The sequence below is a fragment of the Callorhinus ursinus genome, unplaced genomic scaffold (assembly GCF_003265705.2).
Source record: "Callorhinus ursinus isolate GAN/ISIS: 27379988/994484 unplaced genomic scaffold, GSC_fseal_2.0 scaffold27, whole genome shotgun sequence".
NCBI classification, from domain to species: domain Eukaryota; kingdom Metazoa; phylum Chordata; class Mammalia; order Carnivora; family Otariidae; genus Callorhinus; species Callorhinus ursinus.
The window spans coordinates 5,648,971-5,672,545 of record NW_027397089.1 but is presented as its reverse complement, the minus strand read 5'-3'; the positions used below and the strand labels follow the sequence as shown (position 1 = coordinate 5,672,545).

At 41.5% G+C, this 23,575-nt stretch overlaps 1 protein-coding gene and 2 pseudogenes across 5 annotated transcripts in view; all 3 read left to right on the top strand.

Annotated features, from left to right (window-relative positions):
- Positions 1 to 23,575, top strand: part of FAR2 (fatty acyl-CoA reductase 2) — a 141,164-nt gene that overhangs the window by 62,415 nt on the left and 55,174 nt on the right. The window lies entirely within an intron of this gene.
- LOC112830015 (uncharacterized) lies at positions 13,160 to 19,021 on the top strand (annotated as a pseudogene).
- LOC141369903 (uncharacterized) lies at positions 19,069 to 20,428 on the top strand (annotated as a pseudogene).

The following is a 23,575-nucleotide window of genomic DNA, read 5'->3' as shown; positions in this document are numbered from 1 at the left end:
TATAAATGTTGTCAAGTGGTTTTAAGTGCTGTGAACAGGGAGTACAGGGTGTGCAGGTGAGGTGGATATTTTATAGGGGACAGCTAGGGGAAGGTCTCCCTAACAAGCCACCTTTGAGCTGAGACCTGGAGGGGAGGCAGCAGGTCGGGCAGCTCTGGGTGGCGGAGGCGTACCTGAGCAGAACGAGAGCTGAAGCCTGAAGTAGAGCATCCCTGGGCATGGGCTAGGAACACAAGACTGTGTCTGAATGGAGAGTGGAGGCAGTGGTAGTAGATGCTGCCAGGGAGGTTAATAGGGTCAAATGATTCAGTCCCTTTTATGGGAGGACAGCATTGGGAAATTTTAGCATAGAACTGATAGACCTGACTTGCCCGTGAGAAGGATCTCTTGAGCTAATACATAGAGAACAGACTGTTAGTGGAGCAAAGGTGAGACAGCAAAAACCATTTAGAGGTTGTTCCACTAATGGTTTAGACCAGTTTGACACAAGCAACGATGGTGAGAAGCAGTCAGATCCTGGTTATACCTTGCAGGTAGAGCTGATGGGTTTTGCTGAAAGGGGGAAATAGAGCATGAGGAAAAGAAAGTTGGGTGGCCTCAGCATCTCTGCACAGAACAACACAAAGAATCAAGGTTTTATTTTTACTAAGATGAAGAAGGTTGCAAGTGGAGTGGGTTGGGGGAGGTGTTTCGGGAGCTTGTTTTGAGGCATTTTACATTAGAGATGCCTCTTAGACATATGCCAAGCCTAGAGAGAGGCTTGACATGTTTGGTTAACACTGTGTCTGAGCAAAGCAAGCGCGGGAGAACGTGTTGTCCAATGTGCTGGAGAGACAGGCTGGGGCCAAACCACGTCAGACCTTAGAAATCACCTTGGAGATTTCAGCCTTTATCCTAGGAGCAAAGGGAAGACATGAGGGGTTAAGGGATATTTCAAGCTATCAGGTTTTCATTTCCAAGTGAGAACTGGCATCAGTGTTGCAAAGAAGTTGGAGATGGGGATTGAAACACAACAATCTAGACAAGATGTGGTGGCTTAAGCCAGGTGGTTGTGGTAGGTGTGGAAAGGCAGGCAATTAGATGAATTCAGGAGGTGACTGTCAGGAGGTGATGGGCAGATGTGGAGGTGAGAGAGAAGGAAGTGCCAAAGGTGACTGTAGGCTCTCAGGCTTGTTCAAAAAAAAGGGCAGTGATTTCATTCTAGAATACGGGAAAAATTGGAATGAGAATGAGTCTAGGGAAAAGACCATAAGATTAAGGTGCCTTTATAATATACAAGTGGAAATGTCAAGTAAGCAATCACACACCATGGTCTGAAACTCAGGGGTAAGGCCGAGGCAGGAGAGAATAATTTATGAGAGGTAATTCCGAAGCTTAAAAGAAGCATAGCTTTGAGTGGGGCAGATTGATATGCAGGAGACGGAAGGGATCATCAATCATATAGCTGTCAAAGATGGGAGGAAATGGAATCCAAACCCAAGTAGAGGGATGAGCCCTCGTACAAGGGGTTGAAAAGGATGGGTATGGATTCGGGGAGAAGATGTATTTGTATGCTTCAGTCATTCAACAAATACACACTGTGTGCCTATCATGCACTGTGCAACAGATCAACCTGCTGCAGATATGGAGATTTAAAAGAAACAACCCTTGGGATGCCTGGGTGGCTCAGTCATTAAGCGTCTGCCTTCGGCTCAGGTCATGATCCCAGGGTCCTGGGATTGAGCCCCACATCAGGCTCCCTACTCGGCGGGAAGCCTGCTTCTCCCTCTCCCACTCCCCCTGCTTATATTCCCTCTCTCACTGTGTCTCTCTCTGTCAAATAAATAAATAAAAGCTTTAAAAAAAAAATAAAAAAGAGACAACCCTCTCCATGAAGGACCTCTCAGTCCAACAGGAGAGACGGTACAAGTGTAGCAACAACGTGAGAGCCACAGGAACGCTGGGCACGCGTCCCCTGAAACTTCGTGAAGGTAGACTTCCAAAAGTTCAGAGAAGAGATGGGTGCCATATTATGGCCTATGTTCTCAAGGGGGTTGGGAATCTGAATCCAAGAATTCGGATTTTGTGATTTATCCCTGGGAAGAGACAAATACTGTTTCCAGTACAAAGCGAGAACCCCGGGATTGAGCTAATCGTTTGCAGTTCTAGGCTAAGATTTCTTTTAAGACAGCCTCTCCCTAACTTTCTCCTCGAAAACTAGAGCACAGTACTCAGCCTGTGCATGTCCTCAAGCTTCCAGCGCTCCAAACTTCTGCACTGACCCTGAACCAGTTTCAGGCTGGTCTCATCCTTTCCGCCCTGGCCAGGATCCAAATTGCAACCTCCCTAGTCATCTGTCCTCCCACACACCCTCATAGCCACATTCCTCTGTGCTTTCTTCCCTTCTCTGTTTTTTTTTTTCTTCCTACTACTTCCTTCCCTTGTAGCTTTCCATCCTCTCTACATCTTTTACTTCCTTACTTTAACTGAAATTTGAATATCCCATTAGGAACAATCTCAAGTAGATTATTCTCTCTTTCCAAAGCTCAGGAGAGCATTCAGCATCCTCTTACGGCCTAAGCACTGTATCTTCAGACATCTTTTCTGTAGACCATGCCATCTGATTAGTGTTCCGCCCATTATCTCTGCCATCTGTCAACATCATAATTATTCCTCTATACCCTTTCTTAGCTTTGGCATCTGAGTCCCCGTCTCCCTCTTCACTCCAGATTCTGGTCCATCAATGTGGATGACCCAAAAATTATACCCATCCCCCTCCAACACCCTTGGCCTATTCATTTCCAATGTTCTTCAGGTTAACTCCTCAGGGACAACTATTCCCATGGCCACATCATGGATCTTGTCACCCACAGCTGCTTCAACTCTGCGATCCTGAATTCTGGCATCTCTCTCTGAAAACAATCTGTCACTGAAAAGTTGAAGCCTTCAGCATTCTCATCACTATACCTATTCTTTGACCTCCATGAGTGCTCTAGTCCCTTGACCATCCCCCCTCCATTTTCTCCCAGTCTATCAGTCCTACCCCCACCTAGGCTTTACTTTCACTCCTAACTGGCCTAGACTATATAATTTGTAATCATTCTCCTAAACTATTTTCTTAAATCATACACCCAGTTTTCTAGCTACCTTCCATGCTTCACCTCCAGAATCCAAATCCTAGAAAGACTCCCATGTCCAGCTTCACTGCACCAATTCATGCACCACCAAGCACAGCTGTGAAAAGTTGCACATGTGCAGACTAATGTCACTAACTGTCTCCAATTTTGGCTAGACCCTCAATCTTGCTCAGCAATCCTTCTGCCTGCCCTTCCTCTTACAGCACTCATAATAGCTCCTTCACTCCTTCACTGCCCCCCTCAAGTCCTCTCTACCCCGTAATTTCCCATGCTGTTTTCAGCACCTGACTTCCTTTCCCCTTTGCAAAGAAAATAGAAGCCTCAAGATAGGAACTCTGTCGGTCTATCCTCCCATGGATAAACGGTACAATTCATCGTCTTCCTTCTTTTCCCCCTTGCCAGCCATGTACCTGCATGAATTTATCAATATTTGTACCAAATTAATATATATCTCTCCTCCTGTCCAAAGTTAATTTGTGAACTCGGTTTGGATTGCATTCGCATGTCTCTCTTCTCTCTTTGGGACCTCTCTCTGTCAGTGTTTTATAGTATTTAGGCAGTAGGAAAGATGTTCATAAAGAAGCTGGGTAAGATTAATAGACCGGGATGAAAACAAAGATCCTGAGTCAGGATGACAGAATAAGCAGGGGTTGGAATTTTTTAAGTGGGAGTTCAAAAAGTTCATCGTGTTTTCACTGTAGTACATGCTGGGAATGAAAGTTTAGCAGCTTTGTGTACTGCGGAAATGTACCTTTGTGCATCTGTAGGTACTTTTCCACAAGTCATTCGTTGGAAAATTGGCTATTACTGAGCCACTTCTTGTAAGAAGTCTTGAAGTGTGTGGTCAAATAAGAGATATGCAGCTGTGGAGTCCGGGTCTGGTAAATCTGTAGTCAGTATACATTTACTAGTGGTTGGGCTTTTCTTCTCTTAGAGTAAACCTGGAAGCCATACCACAACACGTCAACACACATTACCTTTTCCAAATGCACCCTGGCCCACGTACCAGTCGTTCCTGGGCATCTACAACGCACAAGCAGCCCTGATACAAGGTGCTATACCCCACTCGGGGGGGAAAACGTGGTAGGTGATGGGAGCAAATGAGACAAGAGTTATATTTTTGTCAAGAAATAAAGTGCTGCTAGTCAATACCATGTTGCTTTCCTGATAATTCCGGTGAATTCTAGGTTGAGTTACCAAACAGGAAATCTTCTTTTGTGGACTCGATCAGATGATTGACAGATATAGCTGGTAGAACAGAGGTGCTTTTTTATTAAAGCTTTAATGTTCAGAAAGAATTTCCTGTAACCTTTTGAAGTACCGAATTACACCTTGGACCAAAGAGAGGGAACCAGGACACGGCTAAGAAAAAAAGGAATACTGGATCCTTTGGTAACTTTGTGCCTTTGTTTCTGGTTTGGGGAACAACAAATCCAAAATGCCCATGCTTTTGAAACAAGAGAACCAGAGCAACAGAGAATCAACCCTGTTAAACTGCTGATATGTTGTCATCTTTAGCTTTAACTAAGTTAGTTAAAACTAGTTAGATTGATCATAATAAGAATATATTTCTGGGGGCATCTGGGTGGCTCAGTAGGTTAAGCATCTGCCTTCAGCTCAGGTCATGATCCTGGGGTCCTGGGATCGAGCCCCGCATTGGGCTCCCTGCTCTGCGGGGAGCCTGCTTCTCCCTCTCCCTCTGCTGCTCCCCCTGCTTGTGCTCTCTCTCTCTCTCAATCTCTGTCAAATAAATAAAAATCTTAAAATATATATATATATATATTTCTAATGCTTGCTTATTATTAGCCCAGTCTAAAATATAAAGAAACTCTTTTTCCCGCCTTGTTTTAATACATTTGTGTAGTAAGTTAAAGATAAGGGCTTCTGTGCTCATGAACATTACCAGCAATTCCTTTCCACTTGAAAATACCTAAAGAGTTCTAAACCCAAACTGAAAAGTATTATTAAATCCACCTTGAGCTAAGTACAAAAATGGTTGGAATAGGGCCTCACATAATAGTTTAGATCAGTGGTTCTCAGTGCATAGTCTACAGTGGGGCACCTGGGTGGCTCAGTCGGTTAAGCATCTGACTTTTGATCTCAGCTCAGGTCCTGATCTCAGGGTCATGAGTTCAAGCCCTGCATTGGGCTTCAGGCTGCTTGTGGAGCCTACTTAAAAAAAAAAAAAAAAAAAATGTGGTCTGCAGATTTCTACAGTCTCCAAGATACTTTCAGGAATCCACCGGATCAAAGCTACTTTCATAAAAATATTAAGATGTTATCTGCCCTTTTTTACTGTGTTGACATTTGCACTAATGATACAAAAGTGATGCGGGGTAAAACAGCACGAATTAAGGCAGTGACCCCAATCTGTACTAATCGTTATTGTATTCTTGATCATCAGGCCCTCACAGCTTAAAAATTAACCCACCAATTTCATTTAAGAATGTCCTTGAAGAAGCAGTTAAAATAATTGTATTTCAACCCTTGCTTACACATCTTGGATATTTCATGTGACGGCATGAGAAGTACATACAAAGAACTGCTGCTACGTCCCAAAGGCTGGTTGTCTCAAAGAAAAGCACCTGTGTGATGGGGCTGAGAACTGAACCAGCTGATTTTTTCACAAAGTATCATTTTATCTGCAAGAATGACTCATGGACAGACTAAGATTATTCAGATTTGGGTATTTGGCAGATATTTCCTCAAAATAAACTAAGTGAGCCGGTCACTGGCAGTATTTTTGACAATGACAAACTTTGAGCTTTCAAATAGATTAGAGTTTTGGAAGACTTGTGTCAGTCACAGTGAGCTTGACAACTAACCAATACTTAAAGACTTTTCTGATGCGATTGGTGATATTAACCAAGATGATTTTTTGATATTATATAATGAAATGTGGCAACATTTGGAACATCTGCATAACTCAGTGAATCATTATTTTCCAAATGACCAATGCATGATGTTGTAAAATTATGCATGTTAAGTAAAAGACCCATCTAAATAGTGAGGTAGGCCAATGGATCTTAAAGTACCAATATGAAACGTTGATAGGGTTTTAGATTCCACATTGGAATAAGCTTTAAGAAACTACAATTCACCAAGTTTTTAGTATAATATAAAAAAAAATCCACAATTATTTGGAAAGAATTTGAAAGTACTCTTTCCTTTTCCAACTATATATCTGTGTGAGGCCAGATTTTCTTCATATATCCAACAAAAACAATAGGAACAGATTGGATACAGAAACAGATATGAAAATCTAGTTGCTAAGGCATATATTAAAAGAGATTTGCAAAAATGTAAAACAGTGCCAATCCTCTCTGTGTAGATTTTTTTCATTACAGAAAATATAGTCACTTTTGAAAAAATATGTTATTTCTGTTAGCATTTAACAGGTTGTTATCATTGTTTTAAATGATAAGTGAATGTTTTTTAAATGTCTTGGTTTTATTTTCAAATACGCTGAATATTGGTGGATATAACCACATACAAGCTCTTTGGGATACTCAGTAATGTTTAGGAGGATAAGGAGAGCCTGAGACAAAAAAAGTCTGATAAAGCTCTCACTCTGATCATAGTGAGAGAAGGACTGTTTTACTCACACTAAAGTGCAAGTACATAGAAGACAGCATGTTTTGTGACATATAATCCCAAGAGAAATAGAAGCAGTTTTGTTGTTTTTTTGATGAAAATATGCTTCACAGATTTCAGCCGAAGCCTTTTTAAAGAGATCCAGCATTTTATCAGTCAGAATTCTTGGGTTGAAAGCAACAAGTCGGTTGGGTTTCTGCCTCCAGCTCGGGTCATGATCCCAGAGTCCTGAGATCGAGCCCCTCGTCAGTCTCCCTGCTCAGTGGGGAGTCTGCTTCTCCCTCCTCCCCTCACCCCGCTCATTCTTGCTCTCTCTCAAATAAATAGATAAAATCTTTAGAAAACAAAAAAGCAATGGAAACCAGCAAGGACAACTGGATCAGTCTTCCATTGTGTAGCAAATTACCCACAATTTACCAGCTTCAAACAGCACGTAATTATTATCTTACAGTTTCCATGCAGTTTTAGAATTCAGGGAAGCTTGTTTCTTCAAAGCCAAGAGAAGGATCTCTCTCTTATGAAGACAGTCACTCATATGATTAGATCAGTTTATTAAGGACCTTAATTACATCTCTAAAATCCCTTTACCTTTGCCTTATTAGGTAACATAATCATGGGAGTGAAAGCCCATCACCTCTGCCGTATTCTGTTCATTAGAAACAAATTATAAGTCCTGCCCATTCCCAAGGGGAGGGGATTATACAGTATACAGGGCGTGGTCATGGGGGAAGGGGGAGTGATGTCATTTTAGAATTCTGCCTACCATAGCAATATAAACAAATACGAAAGTTGTTGGAAGTAAATGAAGTAACTACACAATCAAAGGAATGGCTGAAAAACCAGCCTTAGAAAGGGTGAGAAGCCCTTTTCCATTTCCTAAGAGCTATCAGAGACTTGCCTTTGGTATCAAGAAGACAAGTACTAATTGACTAGATTAGCTAGTCAACATGCCACCACTAGAGGAACCAATTCCATATATATTTATATTTTTATGTTTATATATTTTATATTCTATGTATCAATTTTTATATATCAATACATATGTATTTTTTAATGTTGTGTTCCTTTATGCAAAGTTAAAAATCTACCCTTTGGTTAAGTGGGACAGAACGTCTTGAACAACAGCCTCATAAAGACTACTCACAGTGGGGAGAGAGGTGCTACCCCAAAAGGACGTTTTGACTAGTAGAAGCAGAAAGAGTTGCTGGCAGGCCGAAACACAAATGTCCACCAAAGCCATCATCACCAAAGATACCATAACTTTTCAAAAAGCAAAGTCAGAGAAAATTATCCTTCAACAATATATACTTATAATGTAAAATTTGGCCAATCTTTTATACTTGTGAGCTGAGGTTTTGAAAATTCTTTCAAATAGATAATTATTATATATCTCCCTTGACTTGTTTTTTGATGACACAAAGTTTTGCTGTTACATTTTGAATATTTCATTTATTATTTCTATGAAAGAAGGACAGTTAGCTTTTTGTGTCTTTAAACAAAGATAATTTAGGAATTATTTGTTCACTATGTTAGTTCTTCTCAATGATTATTCAGTCATCTTGGTCTTAATTCCAGTTTTATTATCCTATATTTGAGATGGTGTCTCCTGCCCCAGTTTTCTAGCCTCATCTCTTCCATCATTCCAAGAACTTCCAAAATTGTCCTCCCACGATCAAGACGACAAATGTTCATTTTCTTCTGCCTCCATCCTCCAACAGGGAATCACTAGATTTACTTCTGCTTATACAAAGTACCTTTTCAGGCATATTTATTCCAGGTGTCTGGTTGGAGTCAACCTTTCCTTTAGTACGCAAATAACATACGTTAGCTCCCCTTTCCGTGGTCTGTGAAATCAGAATTTGCACCCAGATTTCCAAGGATTCCTGGCAGGCTTACATTCTCCTGCTCGCTTCTCATTCTGAACTCCTGCTCCCACAGGATTCTTCACCTCTCTGCTAGTTCCTCACCACCAGTGCTGGCTACTCTTTCCAAACCCTTCCTGCATAGGGTTCCAACTAAATGCATAGCAGACCCTTCCTAAAGTTATAGGGTAACAGGGAGACTGTTTGTGCCTCATCATGCACAGGACAGATTTTTTGGTTCTTGTCCTTCTCCCACCATCATAACTCAGGCCCCTTCTCTTCCCTCTGGAATTCCTCCTCCTCTCGCTCCCTCCTCCCCACCCCCCCTCCCCCCTCCCTCCTTCTTCTCTCTCTCTCCCTCTTTCATAGAGTGGGTGAAAGGTGATGGCTCTCATGACTAAACTTGCCCACACTTTCCTGGAAAAAAAAATTGATCTCCCTAGGAAGGTTCCTGCCTTTCTCTTTCCTCTGAATTAGAATTCTCTATGTGAAATTCATTAGCATTATTTTTTTTTTCTCTTTGTAAGCTTTCATTAAGAAGAGACTATATCTGCTAAAAATGCTTCTGAAGGGGCGCCTGGGTGGCTCAGTCAGTTAAGCGTCTGCCTTCAGCTCAGGTCATGATCCCGGGGTCCTGGGATCCAGCCCCGCATCGGGCTCCCTGCTCAGCGGGGAGTCTGCTTCTCCCTCTGCCTCTGCCCCTCCCCCTGCTCGTGCCCTTGCTCTCCCTCTCTCTCTCTGAAATAAAGAAATAAAATCTTTTTTAAAAATCCTTCTGAGAACATCTAGGCCAACACCAATTCCAGATACGGTTTTCTGATGACAGGAGGAAGATCCTATATAGTTGGAAAGGGTAACTGAACTGTGTCATTATTCACAGAGAAGTATGTACTTTTCTCTGAAGTGCTAGGAATTTCATTGAATTTTTAAAGGCTAGTTTTGAAAATGCCATTTTGAATTTGTACTAAAGAAAGATCAAGCTATGTATGTATTACATTTATAGAGCGTATGTCCATGTGTGTACAGATACAATGTGTGATGTTTATATATGTATGTAACATATGCTAAAATGTGTCTCCCCATTTCTCTTTTTTTCTACCCCTAGTATTACTGTGATTTTTTACTGTATATTTGACAGAAATAAAAAAATACGTTCTCAAGAACACGAAGGAGAAATTTCTGCAAATTTTAGATTTGTTTTACCTAGATAATCTGCAAAATTGTGGTTCTTATTTGTGTGTATATACTACTCAGTTTCATTCCTTCTTTTCAGGGGAAAAAAAGATTGTTCTTCCCCCCTCCCTCCTCTTGTCTCTCCAGCTCAATCCCTTTACTTTTTGATTTTCACATTTCATGTTTCTGCAGACTTCATTGCAACCTGATAATATTCCCAATGTTTCCTCTAATATATTCTGAGTTCCTTTTCAAAGAAAAAAAAGGTATGAATTGTAAAATCATTTCTGTCCTTCCTGGGTCAACATTTGAAATGGAAAGCAAATCGTCTCCTTTTTCTTCTTGCAAATTCCAGCAGCAGGACCTGTGTGGCTGCTGTCTGTCCTTCCTGCCTTTCATCCCTGAGGAGTTAACCTTAGCTGCCCCAGGGAGTGGGTTGATTTCCGAGAGCACAGTTGCTGGGTGTGGCAGAGAGCCCTAGGGCGTGTGTCTGTGTGTCTGGAGCGGTGAGGAAGCTCCGCTTCCTCTTGAGCCTACAGAGAAATCACTTGAGTCCATGTACTCAGTAACAGCGAAACATGGCAAATGTGGGGGGCGGCATCTGTTTCTGTTCTTGGCCTGCTGGGCTGAACGCTCAGCATGGACTTGCCTCCGAATATCTTTGCGTCTCTGTTGCAGTGCAGAAGATTTCATGTTGCACAAAGGGATTCGCACAGATTCGGACACAAAACTTGAGGATTTCTGTGTGCACTGTAGAGAAAAGTCTGTGTGAGCTGGAGACCTTAACCTTGGCACCCTTACTCCATTAGAACTAGGTGGCTTAAAATGACAAAATATAGTGACTAAACAAAAAACTTCTTTAAAAACTGCATTATCATTAATCAACTGTCTCTCTTGCCCTCTGAACACCATTATACTAGTATGTTTACCCAGTACTCTAATGATTATACACGTGCTAAAATTATGCATTCTAGAGCTGGCTTGTTATTTTTAAATGCTTTTAAAGTTACACAGAGGTTCACATTCAGTAACTGCCCTCATTCAGTCAGATGCACAGAAGCCGGCCACTCTGTGGTCCCATGGATCAGTGACAACACAGTCAGAGGACTTTTTCCCCACAAGCACCTCATGTCTCTCCACCTACTGGGCTCTAGACCTGTTCATATATTCAAATCATGGTAAAGAAATTCGGACTTAGGGTCACCATTACAACCCTAGATATCTCCTTAAACTCTTACTAGTGCATCTGAATTGAACTTTTCTGTTTAACTAACGGGCCGGTAGACTAATACTCATTATACTTGGATCACTTTCTTTGAAGAAGAAAATACAGGTACTCCAAAAGTACAAATTAAGTTTAGCAGAGGACAGTGGAAGAAAAGTTTCTTTTATCTTTTCTACATTTGAGTAACGGTTAGTAGAATAATTTTGGAATTAGAGCAGGTTCAATTCCTTGCTCTGCCGCTTAGATGGCCCCATTCCAAAGTGAATCTCTATAACCTCCCTTATCTGTAAAATGAGTATAATGGTTGTGTGGGAATAAATGAAAACTAACCAAATGAGAACACGCAGAGGCTATTTATTGTGAGCTTGCTGGAACAAAGAAGTCGATCACTGTCACCAGCATTTTGACACAGACTCAGAAACAGGCAGAGAGAGGAACGGGAAAGTTTCCTGCCCCGGAGTGGGGGGGGGGGCTTAGGTGTGTCCTGGGAGGCGTGATTGGGAGCTGTTGGCATGGAGAAGCTGTAGGTGGGCCAGCTGGAAGCAGGGCATCCTGTGTAATTGGCTAGTGGCACATATTTGGCTTTCGCTGGTGGTGCTAAGTTGGAAACGGGGACAAAAATTAGAGAAGCTGCCAGTTGTTAATCAAGTCCTGGCTGTTTTGGACCAGCCATTACAGAAGCTATAGTTTCGCTTCCTAGATTGTTACTAGAGACAGCAATTTGACTTGCTACAAGTCCGATGTATAGCACGTTGGCTTTTTGGGGTGTTTATTGTAGAGGAGGGTTTGGGTTCCCGGACAGGTACGGCAGATTGTAGGTCAAAGTTCTATTTTTATACATGCTCTGGCTCTTGCCCGTTTGTATAGTCAGTCTCTCAGTTGCACCCATGAGAAGCATCATCACGGTGTGATCATGCAGCACATGCTCAATAAATAGAAGTATGGTTTCCACAGGTGTTTGGAACCACTGCTCCCTGGGGCATTTTTCATGATGTCAATGCTGGAGTTTGGATCAGAACTGGGTGGGTGTGGGGGAAGCCAGCTTGTGCTGGTATAACTGGATGCTTCCCTGTAGAATTATGTCAGGGTTGGAATGGCATATCATTTGTAGGCGAATCCCCTGTGAATTCATTGGGAGAATCTGAAACTGTCCATCCCATTCATTTCACTTCTGGGAACTGTCCAAGCCCAAAAGAAACTCCAGGGTCCTAATAGGTCTCTAAATTCATCGAGAGTTTAGGATGTAGTCTGAGGATACAAATGAACTTAAAGCCATTGCAGGTGTTCTATAACAAGAATTCCCACGTGATGAGAGACAAGGCACCTTATCCTGAAGAGGTGAGCGGCTTGTTCCTCGTATCTCCAGCATCTAGCATGATGCCTGCAACCTAGTATGCACTTAACCAGCAGTTGAATGAATGAATAAGTGAATAAATGGATGAATTTCCCAACTTAGATCAAGTAGCTATTATGAAAATAAGAGGTATCGCCTTGTCCACTACTAGCTGTGTAATTTATATATTCCTGTATGTTCTTTTTTTCACCAGAACTCCTAAAATCTGATTGAATTAAAAATAATCAAATGATTGATCATGGAATTTATAATGATAGGCAGAGTCAAGAGTGACTGTTTTAGCCACCCCCCCCAAATGCTGAATTCTGGAAAGGAACTGTAAATGAACACATTAAATGGAATTTTAAAGCACTGCTTAATGAACAGGAAAGATGACTCAAAGTAACTTCCTATTAGCATCCATGTGAAGTGGTACCAAACTTGAACTTTAAAAATGTTAGTTATGCAAATGATTTCACAAAAATATATTCTAAGCCAGTTGGTGCACACAGCCTTTTGGAGACCATACAGATCAACGTGACAGAGCTTCTTGCCTTTTGTATGGCAGAGCCCCGGGGAAAGGGATTTCAGAGGCAAGAGACATGGCTTAGCATCTAGTGTGCACTTCATCCTTACACATCCATTTATCCATTCATTTGTTCATTCATTCAGTCACTTACATAACACTGATTGGCCACGCAGAGTTTCTCAGGCAGTAGGGATAAAAAGCGAATCTACGGTTCCTGCCCTGGAAGAGCTCAGGGTTTTGAGGTGAGCTCAGTGATGAACAAGGTCCAGCTGGAGACAAGGTCCAGCAGAACTTATTCATTCAGTGATAATGTGTGCAAACAAAACGATGGCTAAGGTCTCGGCCCTTGAAGAACTTCAGCTCTTGTACAGCAGAAAACTCGTGTATACAGATACTCAAGATAGAACGTCGTATGTGTAGGCAGACCCTTAGAAGGCAGGCAAGAATTCAGCCTGGGGGATTCTCAGACCTCCCCTCTCCTTAGCCCCACATCTTTCGTATAGCTTGGGGTGGGGCACTTAGAAATGGAAACCAGGGAATCGAAATGCATTTGTGATTGCTCAAGACACATAGGTGTTTGCCTTAGATACGAAACAGGTGAGTCATAAATTGCATTGGCCTATACATTGTGAAATAAGGGTTCAAATTTAGAACCAGATAGCAGAGATCAGACTGCAAAACAGCAGCCTTAATAACATGAAAGATATTCTATCCCTGCCCACAGTAAAATGAACAGAGAGTGGATTTAATATTCCAGTAAGACTGTGAAAAGCATATAAAACGTAGATGATTTGATTGGCTAGCACACAGTCATTAACGTTGTCAAAGAGAGTGTACGATGGAGTCGGCCGTATCCATTTAAATAACATAGTGACTGGAGGAGAGAACCGAGTGCTTCTCTTCCCTGTGAAAGTGATATTGAACGATTAGGCCCAGGAAGTTGTCCCCCACACAGCTCCAATGGACTGCGTCTTTCTGATAGCTTGCACTTTGCTGTACCAAATCTGTTCTTTTTCTTCTGATCTCGTGTAGCTACCTATTACCCAGTTTCATATGGACATGAAATAATTTTTTCAGATCTCTAATGACCTTTCTTTTAAAGACAAATGCCTAAAATTTTTGTTGAGGTTTAGTAGTAGTCATTGCACATTATCAGAGAAGAGTGAGTGCTGTTTGTGCCTTGCTGCACTTCTGACATGGAATAAGAGCCTATGGAGAGAACTGAAAGGGAAAGCATTAGCCTTAATTCAGAATTAATCTTTCACAAATGTCTAACTGCATATTTCCAAATAGTATATTTATATTTATTCAGATATTTCCTGAGAGACTGTCAATTAATTGGCATAGATTATGATCAGTAAATTCCATTAGAAAATAAGTTCCAATTCACCATATTGATCTATATATAATTAACTAACCTTCATATTAACCTTTTTGAAAAATATAATTTCCCATGTGGTTTAAGAATAATTAGTTGGTACGTGGCAATGACTAAGCTCCTAGAATCTCGCTACATGAAGTGACTAGCACTATGTCTTTTCTTTGGATGGATACGGTGAGTAAATACTGCATCTAATCATTGACAGTAGCAAATCCTGCTAACCCACATCTCTATAAAAGAACCAGATATACCATTATGATATTTTGGTGCAAACAATAACTTGTGCTATGGTTTTTTTTTAAGATTTTATTTATTTGACAGAGAGAGAGAGACAGTGAGAGAGGGAACACAAGCAAGGGGATTGGGAAAGGGAGAAGCAGACTCCCCGCTGAGCAGGGAGCCCGATGCGGGGCTCAATCTCAGGACCCTGAGATCATGACCTGAGCCGAAGGCAGTCGCTTAACCAACTGAGCCACCCAGGCGCCCCTGTGCCATGGTTTTGCAGCAATTTCTCAGTGTTATTCTATGAATCAGTTGTCTTTTTGGTGGATTGAGTTTTTTCAAGATTTTATTTATTTATTCATGAGAGACAAAAGGTGGGGGCAGGGGAGAGGGAGAAGCAGGCTCCCTGCAGAGCAGGGAGCTCAATGCGGGACTCAGCCCCAGGACTCCACTATCACGACCCAAGCCGAAGGCAGATGCTTAACTGACTGAGCCACCCAGGTGCCCAAATTAATCTCCTTTTAATCGGCCCTTGCTGTCAAAGACTTTTACACATTCCAACCATTTTTTTTCCATGTGGTTTCCCTGGGTGAATAACAGGTTGAGATATGGTTGTATGGACTGGGAAATAGAAATTTCCAACCTTATTTCTAAACTCTACTTGAATGAGTCTGAATAAGTCTTTCAACCCATATGAGTGGCAGACTGTATCTTATTAGGAAATTAGGACACCTTGATATTATACCCTTTCTCACGCTGGAGTAATGGGGTATGTTTATTTATCATCGGTATGCTATTCTACTCTCTGTGCATATATTTGAACTATATTTTTAAAAATCCTTTATGTAGCTATTTGTTTCAACTTTTAGTTGAAGCAGGAACACAGGAGAAAATAATGTTTTAAAACTTTAGTTATTTATTTGAAAAGATGTGTCCCCATTCCACTTCTTTCAGTGCATGTGTCATTATGGGTTACACCTGTGAACTCAGATGCTGGTAGTAAATGTGTAGAAAGTCTCTGGATCAAAATTAGTGCAAGCGGGAGGTCAGGCTAAGTTCAGACTAAGTTCAGATGAGGGCTCTGACTGGACGGCAGCCACGCTCTGCAGCATCCTAACTGTGTTCCCCACATCCTACTATTATTAGAAATGAGAATTCTCAAGTCAGCAGGTTATTTTATGTATTGTTTTAAGGGGAAAAAATGAATCAGAGGGACAACATAGGCTTACACTAAAGATACAGGCTAAGGTACAAAATATGATCCAGAATCAGAACACACTCAGTTCAGTTCCCTGTACCCGCATCTCCCTTCCCACTGATAACTGAAACTGTGGACTAGTCATTAAAATGCTTCTACTTGGACCCTGCCCTGACTTCCTCAATCAGGATCTCAGAAAATGAGGTTTGGTAAAAGGGCCATTTTAGCAAGCTATCGAGATGATTCAAATACCCACAAGGCTTTGTGAACCACCCCCTGACTTTTTTTTTTTAAGATTTTATTTATTTATTTTTAATTTAATTTTATTATGTTATGTTAGTCACCATACAATACATCATTAGTTTTTGATGTAGTGATCCACGATTCATTGTTTTCATATAACACCCAGTGCTCCATGCAGTACGTGCCCTCCTTAATACCCATCACCGGGCTCACCCGTCACTCCTCCCCACCGCCTAAAACCCTCAGCTTGTTTCTCAGAGTCCATAGTCTCACAGTTCATCTCTCCCTCCGAATTCCCCCCCCTTCACTTTTCCCTTCCTTCTCCTAATGTCCTCCATGCTCTTCCTTATGTTCCACAAAGAAGTGAAACCATATGATAATTGACTTTCTCTGCTTGACTTATTTCACTTAGCATAATCTCCTCCAGTCCCTTCCATGTTGATGTAAAAGTTGGGTATTCATCCTTTCTGATGGCTGAGTAATATTCCATTGTATATATGGACCACATCTTCTTTATCCATTCATCTGTTGAAGGGCATCTCGGCTCTTTCCACAGTTTAGCTATTGTGGACATTGCTGCTATGAACATTGGGGTGTATATAGCCCTTCTTTTCACTACGTCTGTGTCTTCAGGATAAATACCCAGTAGTGCAATTGCTGGGTCATAGGGTAGCTCTATTTTTAAATTTTTGAGGCACCTCCACACTGTTTTCCAGAGTGGCTGTAGCAACTTGTATTCCCACCAACAATGTAAGAGGGTTCCCCTTTCTCCACAACCTCTCCAACATTTGTTGTTTCTTGCCTTGTCAATTTTAGGCCTTCGGTTCTGAGTCATTCATTCATTGATTTAGCAATATTTATCAAGACACTTTTCATGGCATAGTACTGTGCTAGTTAGCATGTAAAGAATAATATAGCATACAATACATCTGAGCCAAGTGTTTTTACTATCTAATTAGGGTGACAAGATGTATCCTCAATATCTATTAATAAAGAAGCACAAGGTATTTGGACTTGGGGTCAAAGTAGCTTCAAGAGTATAGCATGTGACATACAGGACAAGAGAAATATTCTGTTCTGGTCAGAAGACACTTGGAGTAATAATCTCTCTTGTTTATTACTTTATTTGATTATTAAAACAGCTCTGTGAAGTAGATAGGATATTATTTAACAGAAGAGAAAATTGAGTCCTAGAACTGCCAGGATTCAAGATTCCAAGTTACGTGACCAATTAGAAAATCTAGAAATAAAATCTGTTCTGCTGCTAATTCCTACACCAGTGTTCTTCTCACTGTGCCTGTATTATACCTCGCATCATTTTTCATTGTTGTTACTTAAGCTGAGTCTGTTTAGAGATAAAAGAATTTACCAGTAATGAATACTTTGGTCGAAAAACAGACAAGAGAAATAATTCCAAATAACTAAAACTTCCTTCCTGGCAATAAGTATTTTATGTTCAGCTACCAAGCTATCAAGCAAAGGATTTTGTTCATTAAAATCTGCGAGAGAAGTCCCGCATATGGTAAATGTGTTAGGAGAAAATATAATGATTGTGATGGTTCATTTTATGTGTCAATTTGGCTGAGCCACAGAAATAAATTTGTGAGGGGAGCCCCAGCATCCTTGAAGATCTCAGTGATCGTTCTTCTCTGTAGGCCAGAACTTATAGTCGGAACTGCTGTCATTAAATTGGGAAACCTAAACGCAGTGGGGATCCTGGCAGGGCAGGAGCCAAATGATGACCCTCAAATGCCAAAGTCAAGGTGGTCATGGTTCCATAATGGACAGCAGGATAAAGCAGAAATCAAAACAGTCTGACTTGTAGAGAGCTAGGGCATTGACTGGTTGATCATGGTGCTCCTAGAAGTGAAATATATGGGAAGCCTACTAAATTCTTGCTTGATCTCTATGAGCAGAAAAGTTCGAGGTCAACTGAACAAAATTTACTTGAATCATAAAAACAGAGTTATGACCCCTTCATCATTCCCCAGATATGAGCCGGTTAATAGACCCAGAATGAAAGGGAAGCCAAGTCCCCTTCATTCACTCCTGAATATTGCTAAAAATTTACTCCGTTAATCTTTTTCCCAGCCATCCCCAAAGGGACCTGCAGTCTTTAACCAAGGTAACTGTACATTGGGGAAAAAGAAAATCATGAGAGCTTTCAGGGATGACTGGACACTGGCTCTGAACTGACACTAATTCTAGGAAACCCAAAATGTCACTGTGGTCCATTGGTCAGAATAGGAGCTTATGGAGGTCAGGTGATCAATGGAGTTTTAGGTTAGAACCATCTCACAGTGGGCTCAATAGATGTCTGAACCTATTCTGTGGTTATTTCCTCAGTTCAAAAAGGCGTAATTGAGGGGCGCCTGGGTGGCTCAGTCAGTTAAGTGTCCGACTCTTGATTTTAGCTCAGGTCATGGTCTCAGGGTGGTGAGATGGAGCTCTACATTGGGCTCTGTGTTGGACATGGAGCCTGCTTAAGATTCTCTCTCTCCGTCTCGCTCTTCCCCTCCGCTCCACCCTGCTCACATGCTCTCTCTCTCTCTCTCTCTCTCTCTTAAAAACAACAAAAAAAGGCATAATTGAAATAGATATACCCAGCAGCTGGCAGAATCCCCACATTGGTTCCCTGACCTGTGGAGTGAGAAAGGCCAAATGGAGGCCACTAGAACTGCCTCTAACCAGAAAAAATATGAGACCAAAAGAAATACCTCATTCCTGGAGGGATTGCAGAGACAAGTGCCACCGTCAAAGACTTGAAAGATGCAGAGTGGTAATTCTCACCGTATTCTCATTTGACTTACCTTTTAGGCCCATGCGGAAGACAGGTGGATTTTGTAGAACGACAGTGGATTGTCATAAGCTTAATGCACTGTTGACTCTGGTTGCAGCTGCTGTACCAGATGTGGTTTCATCGCTTGAGAAAATTAACACATTTACTGGTGCCTGGTATGTGGCTGTTGATCTGGCAAATGCTTTTTCCTCCATCCCTACTGATAAAGACTACCCAAAGCAGTTTGCTTTCAGCTGGCAAGGCCAGCAAGACACCTTCACTGTCCTCCCTCAGGGGCATATCAGCTCTGCGGCTCTCTGCCAGAATTGAATTTGCAGGAATCTTGATCACCTTGCCCTTCCATAAGAAGTCATTTTGATCCTTACATTTGCTGGCCTTATGTATTGTATATATCTGATCAGGCCCTAGAGAGCCCTAAAGACACCGCTAATTTACATGAAGAAGTGGCCCAAATGCCCCTGGTCGCCACTGGTGCTACACTACCTTTTCTCCCTCAGCCCGCGCCTATGGCCTCATGAGGAAGTCCCTCCCATCAGTTGACAGAAGAAGAGATGATATGTGGTTACCATCCGAAGTGAACAACTGCTTCTCTGCAGGACATCCCCTGAAGGACAGTGATGAAGGCAAATCCTCTCAGTGAACAGAGTGTCAAGCAGTGCACCTGGTTATTCACTTTGCTTGCAAGGAGAAATGGCCTGACGTGCAACTGTATACTGATTTATGGCCTGTGGCCAATCGTTTGGCTGGGTGGTCAGGGACTTTGAAAGAACATGATTTGAAAATTGATGACTCCCTTGAGGTACATGGAATGGGCAAAAACATGAAGATACTTGTGTACCACATAAATGTTTTCCAAAGAGTGACCTCAGCAAAGGAAGATTTTAATAATCAAATGGATTGGATGACCTATTCTCTGAATACCCAACTACCCCTGTATGCCCTGATAGCTCATAAACCAAGTGGTCATAGTGGCAGGGATGAAGATTGGGCTCAGCAACATGGACTTTGGCTCACCAAGGCCAACTTGTCTGCAAACGCACTGGTGAGTGCCCAGTTTGCCAGCAGCAGAGGCCAACACGGAGTCCTCAAGGTGTAAGCCAGCTACCCAGAGGCAGATTGTATTTCCATCATGGGTCAGTGTTTTGTTCTTACTGAAAGAGAAGATTTGGATTTGCCTTCCCTGCATGTAGTGCTTTTACCAAAACTATCATGAGTGGACTTCTAGAAAGCCTATTCACCATCGTGGTATTCCGCACAGCATTGCTTCTGATCAAGGAACTCACTTCAAAGCAAATGAATTGTGGCAATGGGCTCATGCCCATAGAATTCACTGGTCTGACCATGTTCTCCACCTTCCCAAAGCAGCTGGTTTGATAGAATGGTGGAATGGCCTGTAGAAGACTGGTTTATAGTGCCGGCCAGGTGGCACTACCTTGAAGGACTGAGGCAAGGTTCTCCAGAAGGCTGTAGACGCTCTGAATCAGCAGCCAGTAGAGGATGCTCCTTTCTCCCATACCAAAGATTCACAGGTTCAGGGGTGGAAATGAGGGTGTCACCACTCACTGTTACCCCAGTGGCCCCGTAGCAAAAATGTTCTCCCTCTCCCCCATGATCCTGTGTTATGCTGGCCTAGAGATCTTAGTTCCAAAGAGAAGAATGGTTCCACCAGGAAACACAACAATGATTCCATCGAACTGGAAGTTCAGACGGCTGTCTGGCCACTTCGGACTCCTCATGCCACTGAATCAATAGGCAAAGCCACTACTGGCCGGGATGACTGATCCTGACTGCCAAGGGAGAAATTGGACTGCTACTTCACAATGGAGGTAGGGAAGGGTATGTCTGAAATACAGGAGATCCCTTAGGGCATCTTAGTATTACCCAGTTCAGGGAGGACTCCTGATGACCCAGACACTTCACCCCACCAGGTAAAATGTCATGGCCAGCTGACGTGCTTGCTGAGGGCAAAGAGAATACAGAATAAATAGTGGAAGAAGGTAGTTACAAACACCAGTTACAGCCATGTAACTAATTATAGAAATGAGGACTGGAATTGTCATGGCTTTTTTTCCTTATTTATTATGAATACATTTATGTGTGTGTGTGTAAAACAAATATGTTTGTTTTCCTCACTACCTGATCCTTTTATCATGTTACATAAGATGTATTGATTTTATATCATAGTACTAAGTACTTTCAACTTTATGTCATAGTATTTAAGTTATGGGATATCAAGAAGAGGAGTAAATGTTACCCAAAGCCTTAGCATCCTCTTCTGGGGCAAGGGTTAGTATGTTTTACTTGTATGCAGGATAGTTGTAAAGTGTTGGGCAGAAGTATGAGTTTGTTGTTTTTATTTGGAAATTATGGTTTAAAGAGATGTGTGTGGGTGCCAAGTCAACAAGAGTGGACTGAACGATGTTTATTTTTATATGTCAACTTGGCTAGGCTACAGTGCCTAGATATCAGTCAAACATTATTCTGGATGTTTCTGTGAAAGTGTTATTTGAATGAGATTAGCATGTAAATCAGTGGACTTTGGGTAAAGCAGGTTATCCTCTGTAATGTAAGTGGGTCTCATCCAATTAGTTGAAGACCTTAATGAAACTAAGACTGACCTCCCCCAAGAAAAAGTTCTGCCTTTGATCTTAAACTGCAACTCTTCCTTGAGTCTCCAGTCTGCAGATTTTGGATTTACCAAACCTCTATAATCTCATAAGCCAATTTCTTAAATCTGCCCCCCCATTTCTTTCCCCATCTTCCTTTCTCCCCCGCTCCTTCTCTCCCTGTCTCTCTCCTCCTTCCCCTCTTTCTTTCCCTCTTTCCCCCTCTTTTTCTCTCCTCCCTCTCTGTCTCTCTCTCCCCCTGTCTATAGATAGATGGATAGATAGATAGATAGATAGATAGATAGATATTCTATTTCCTGTCATCTTTAAAAAAATCATCTTTAGTTCTAGGCAAAGCATGAAAAAGTAGGTTAGCTTCCTATCCATTCAGTTGGGTTCTTTGGTCATTGTGTTACTAGATCAACCATTCTTTTATTTATAACCTGACCCAATTTATAATTCATCAAGACAAAATAGGAAGCATCAAGATTTTCATTTGATTGTGACTGTCTTGATACCATTTTAGAATCTTCACATGCTGCCTGTTGTGTGACTTAACCTGTAATCAATAATAATGATACCATGTATTTTCATAATGCCTTACTATTTAGCGAGAATGTTTACAAATTAATTAGTCATGTCTAACACAGAGTGTCGCATAATAGTAGGCAGGCTGCACACCTGTTTAATCAGTTATGATGAAATGATGAGTTTAGGTCGTATCTTTTCCTTTTTCATTTTTTTTAAGATTTGTTTATGTATATGAGAGTGAGAGTGTGTGCAAGCAGGGGCAGGGGCAGAGGGAGAGAGAATCTCAAGTAGACTCCCCGCTGAGCACAGAGCCGACACGGGGCTGGATCTCACCACCCTAAGATCATGACCTGAGCCGAAAGCAAGAGTTGGACACTTAAGTGACTGAGCCACCCAGGCTCCCCTCCTTTTTAATTTTTGTTAAATTTGGAGGGTTTTTTGAAAATTTACTAATGAGCTAAGCAGAAGGAAACTAGGAGGAGTGTTACTAGGAGTGTTAAGGTGATTAGTAAGTTTTGTGTTCCTAAAGCCAGCCTGGCTGTCCTTCCCCCTGCCCAGAACTCTTTCCAAATTGGTTCTTGTTGACTGTGGCCATCACTAATCCGATTAGTGCAGCCTGTGCCCCCAACAGTTGCCTACAATACCCCTGAGGGTCAATATTCCCCCATCAAGAACTTAAAAGTTCTCACAGAAAGACTTTATGTAACAAACCCACACGGAAAGGTATCTAAGTTTATTGCTGAATTGTATAATTGGGAAACTAAAGCTAAATAAAAAAGAAAGAACTCTCTGATGAAAACTTTTTTTTCACTAAGTGCTTGACAAACAGATATGTGACTTATATACAGATTTTTTTTAAAACTTGGATTAATGAGGTCTCTGTAGTTTATTGTCAAAGGCCTGTCCATATTTTCACAAACATATGAATAGCAAGAATCAATGTCCTATGTCCATCTGCAAAGATGGGAAAATGACACAGGTTTACTCCCGAATTAAGGTTGCAAGGAATTATTGTCAAGTTATTTTACTCAAACAGAAATGTTCATGTCTCTGGTCATGTTGTTTGTGTGTACTTTAGTCTACTCAAGCTGCTATAATAAAATACTACAGATCAGGTGGCTTTAAAGGACATTTATTTCTTATAGTTTTGGAGGCTCCCAAGTCCATGGTTAAGGTGCCAGCAAATTCAATTTCTGGTGGGAGCTCTCTTCTTGGCATAGTAGATAACTGCCTTCTCTCTTTGTACTCACATGGCCTTTCCTTGGTGCCTGTTTGAAGAGAGACTGTTCTCTGGTGTCTCCTTATTAGGACACCAGTCCTGCCAGATTAGGGCCCTACCCTGATGACCTCATGTAACCCCAAGGCCTTATATCCAAATACCATCACCTGAGGGGGTAGGGCTTCAACATATGCATCTGGAGGGGACATAATTCAGTCCATATCAGTGTGTAATGTCAGTTGAGCAGCTCTTTTTAAAATAATTTAAATACATTTTAAACTAAGGAGGTTTGTTTTGCAAATGTCTTTGTAGTTTCAGTGCCCACAGCAAAAGAAGAGACTATAAAAATACCGGCTGCCATTACTTTCTGAGAACTTCTTTTTTAAAGTATGTATTATTAAATTACCTTTTAAATCATGGAAAGAAATTATAGATATGAAATGAGGCTCTTTCCCTTGAATCCTATCACACAGTTATACAGCTACTGTCATTTATTTCATACCCCTCCCCCAGTCTTTCCCATAGGGATTTGTAATGGACATT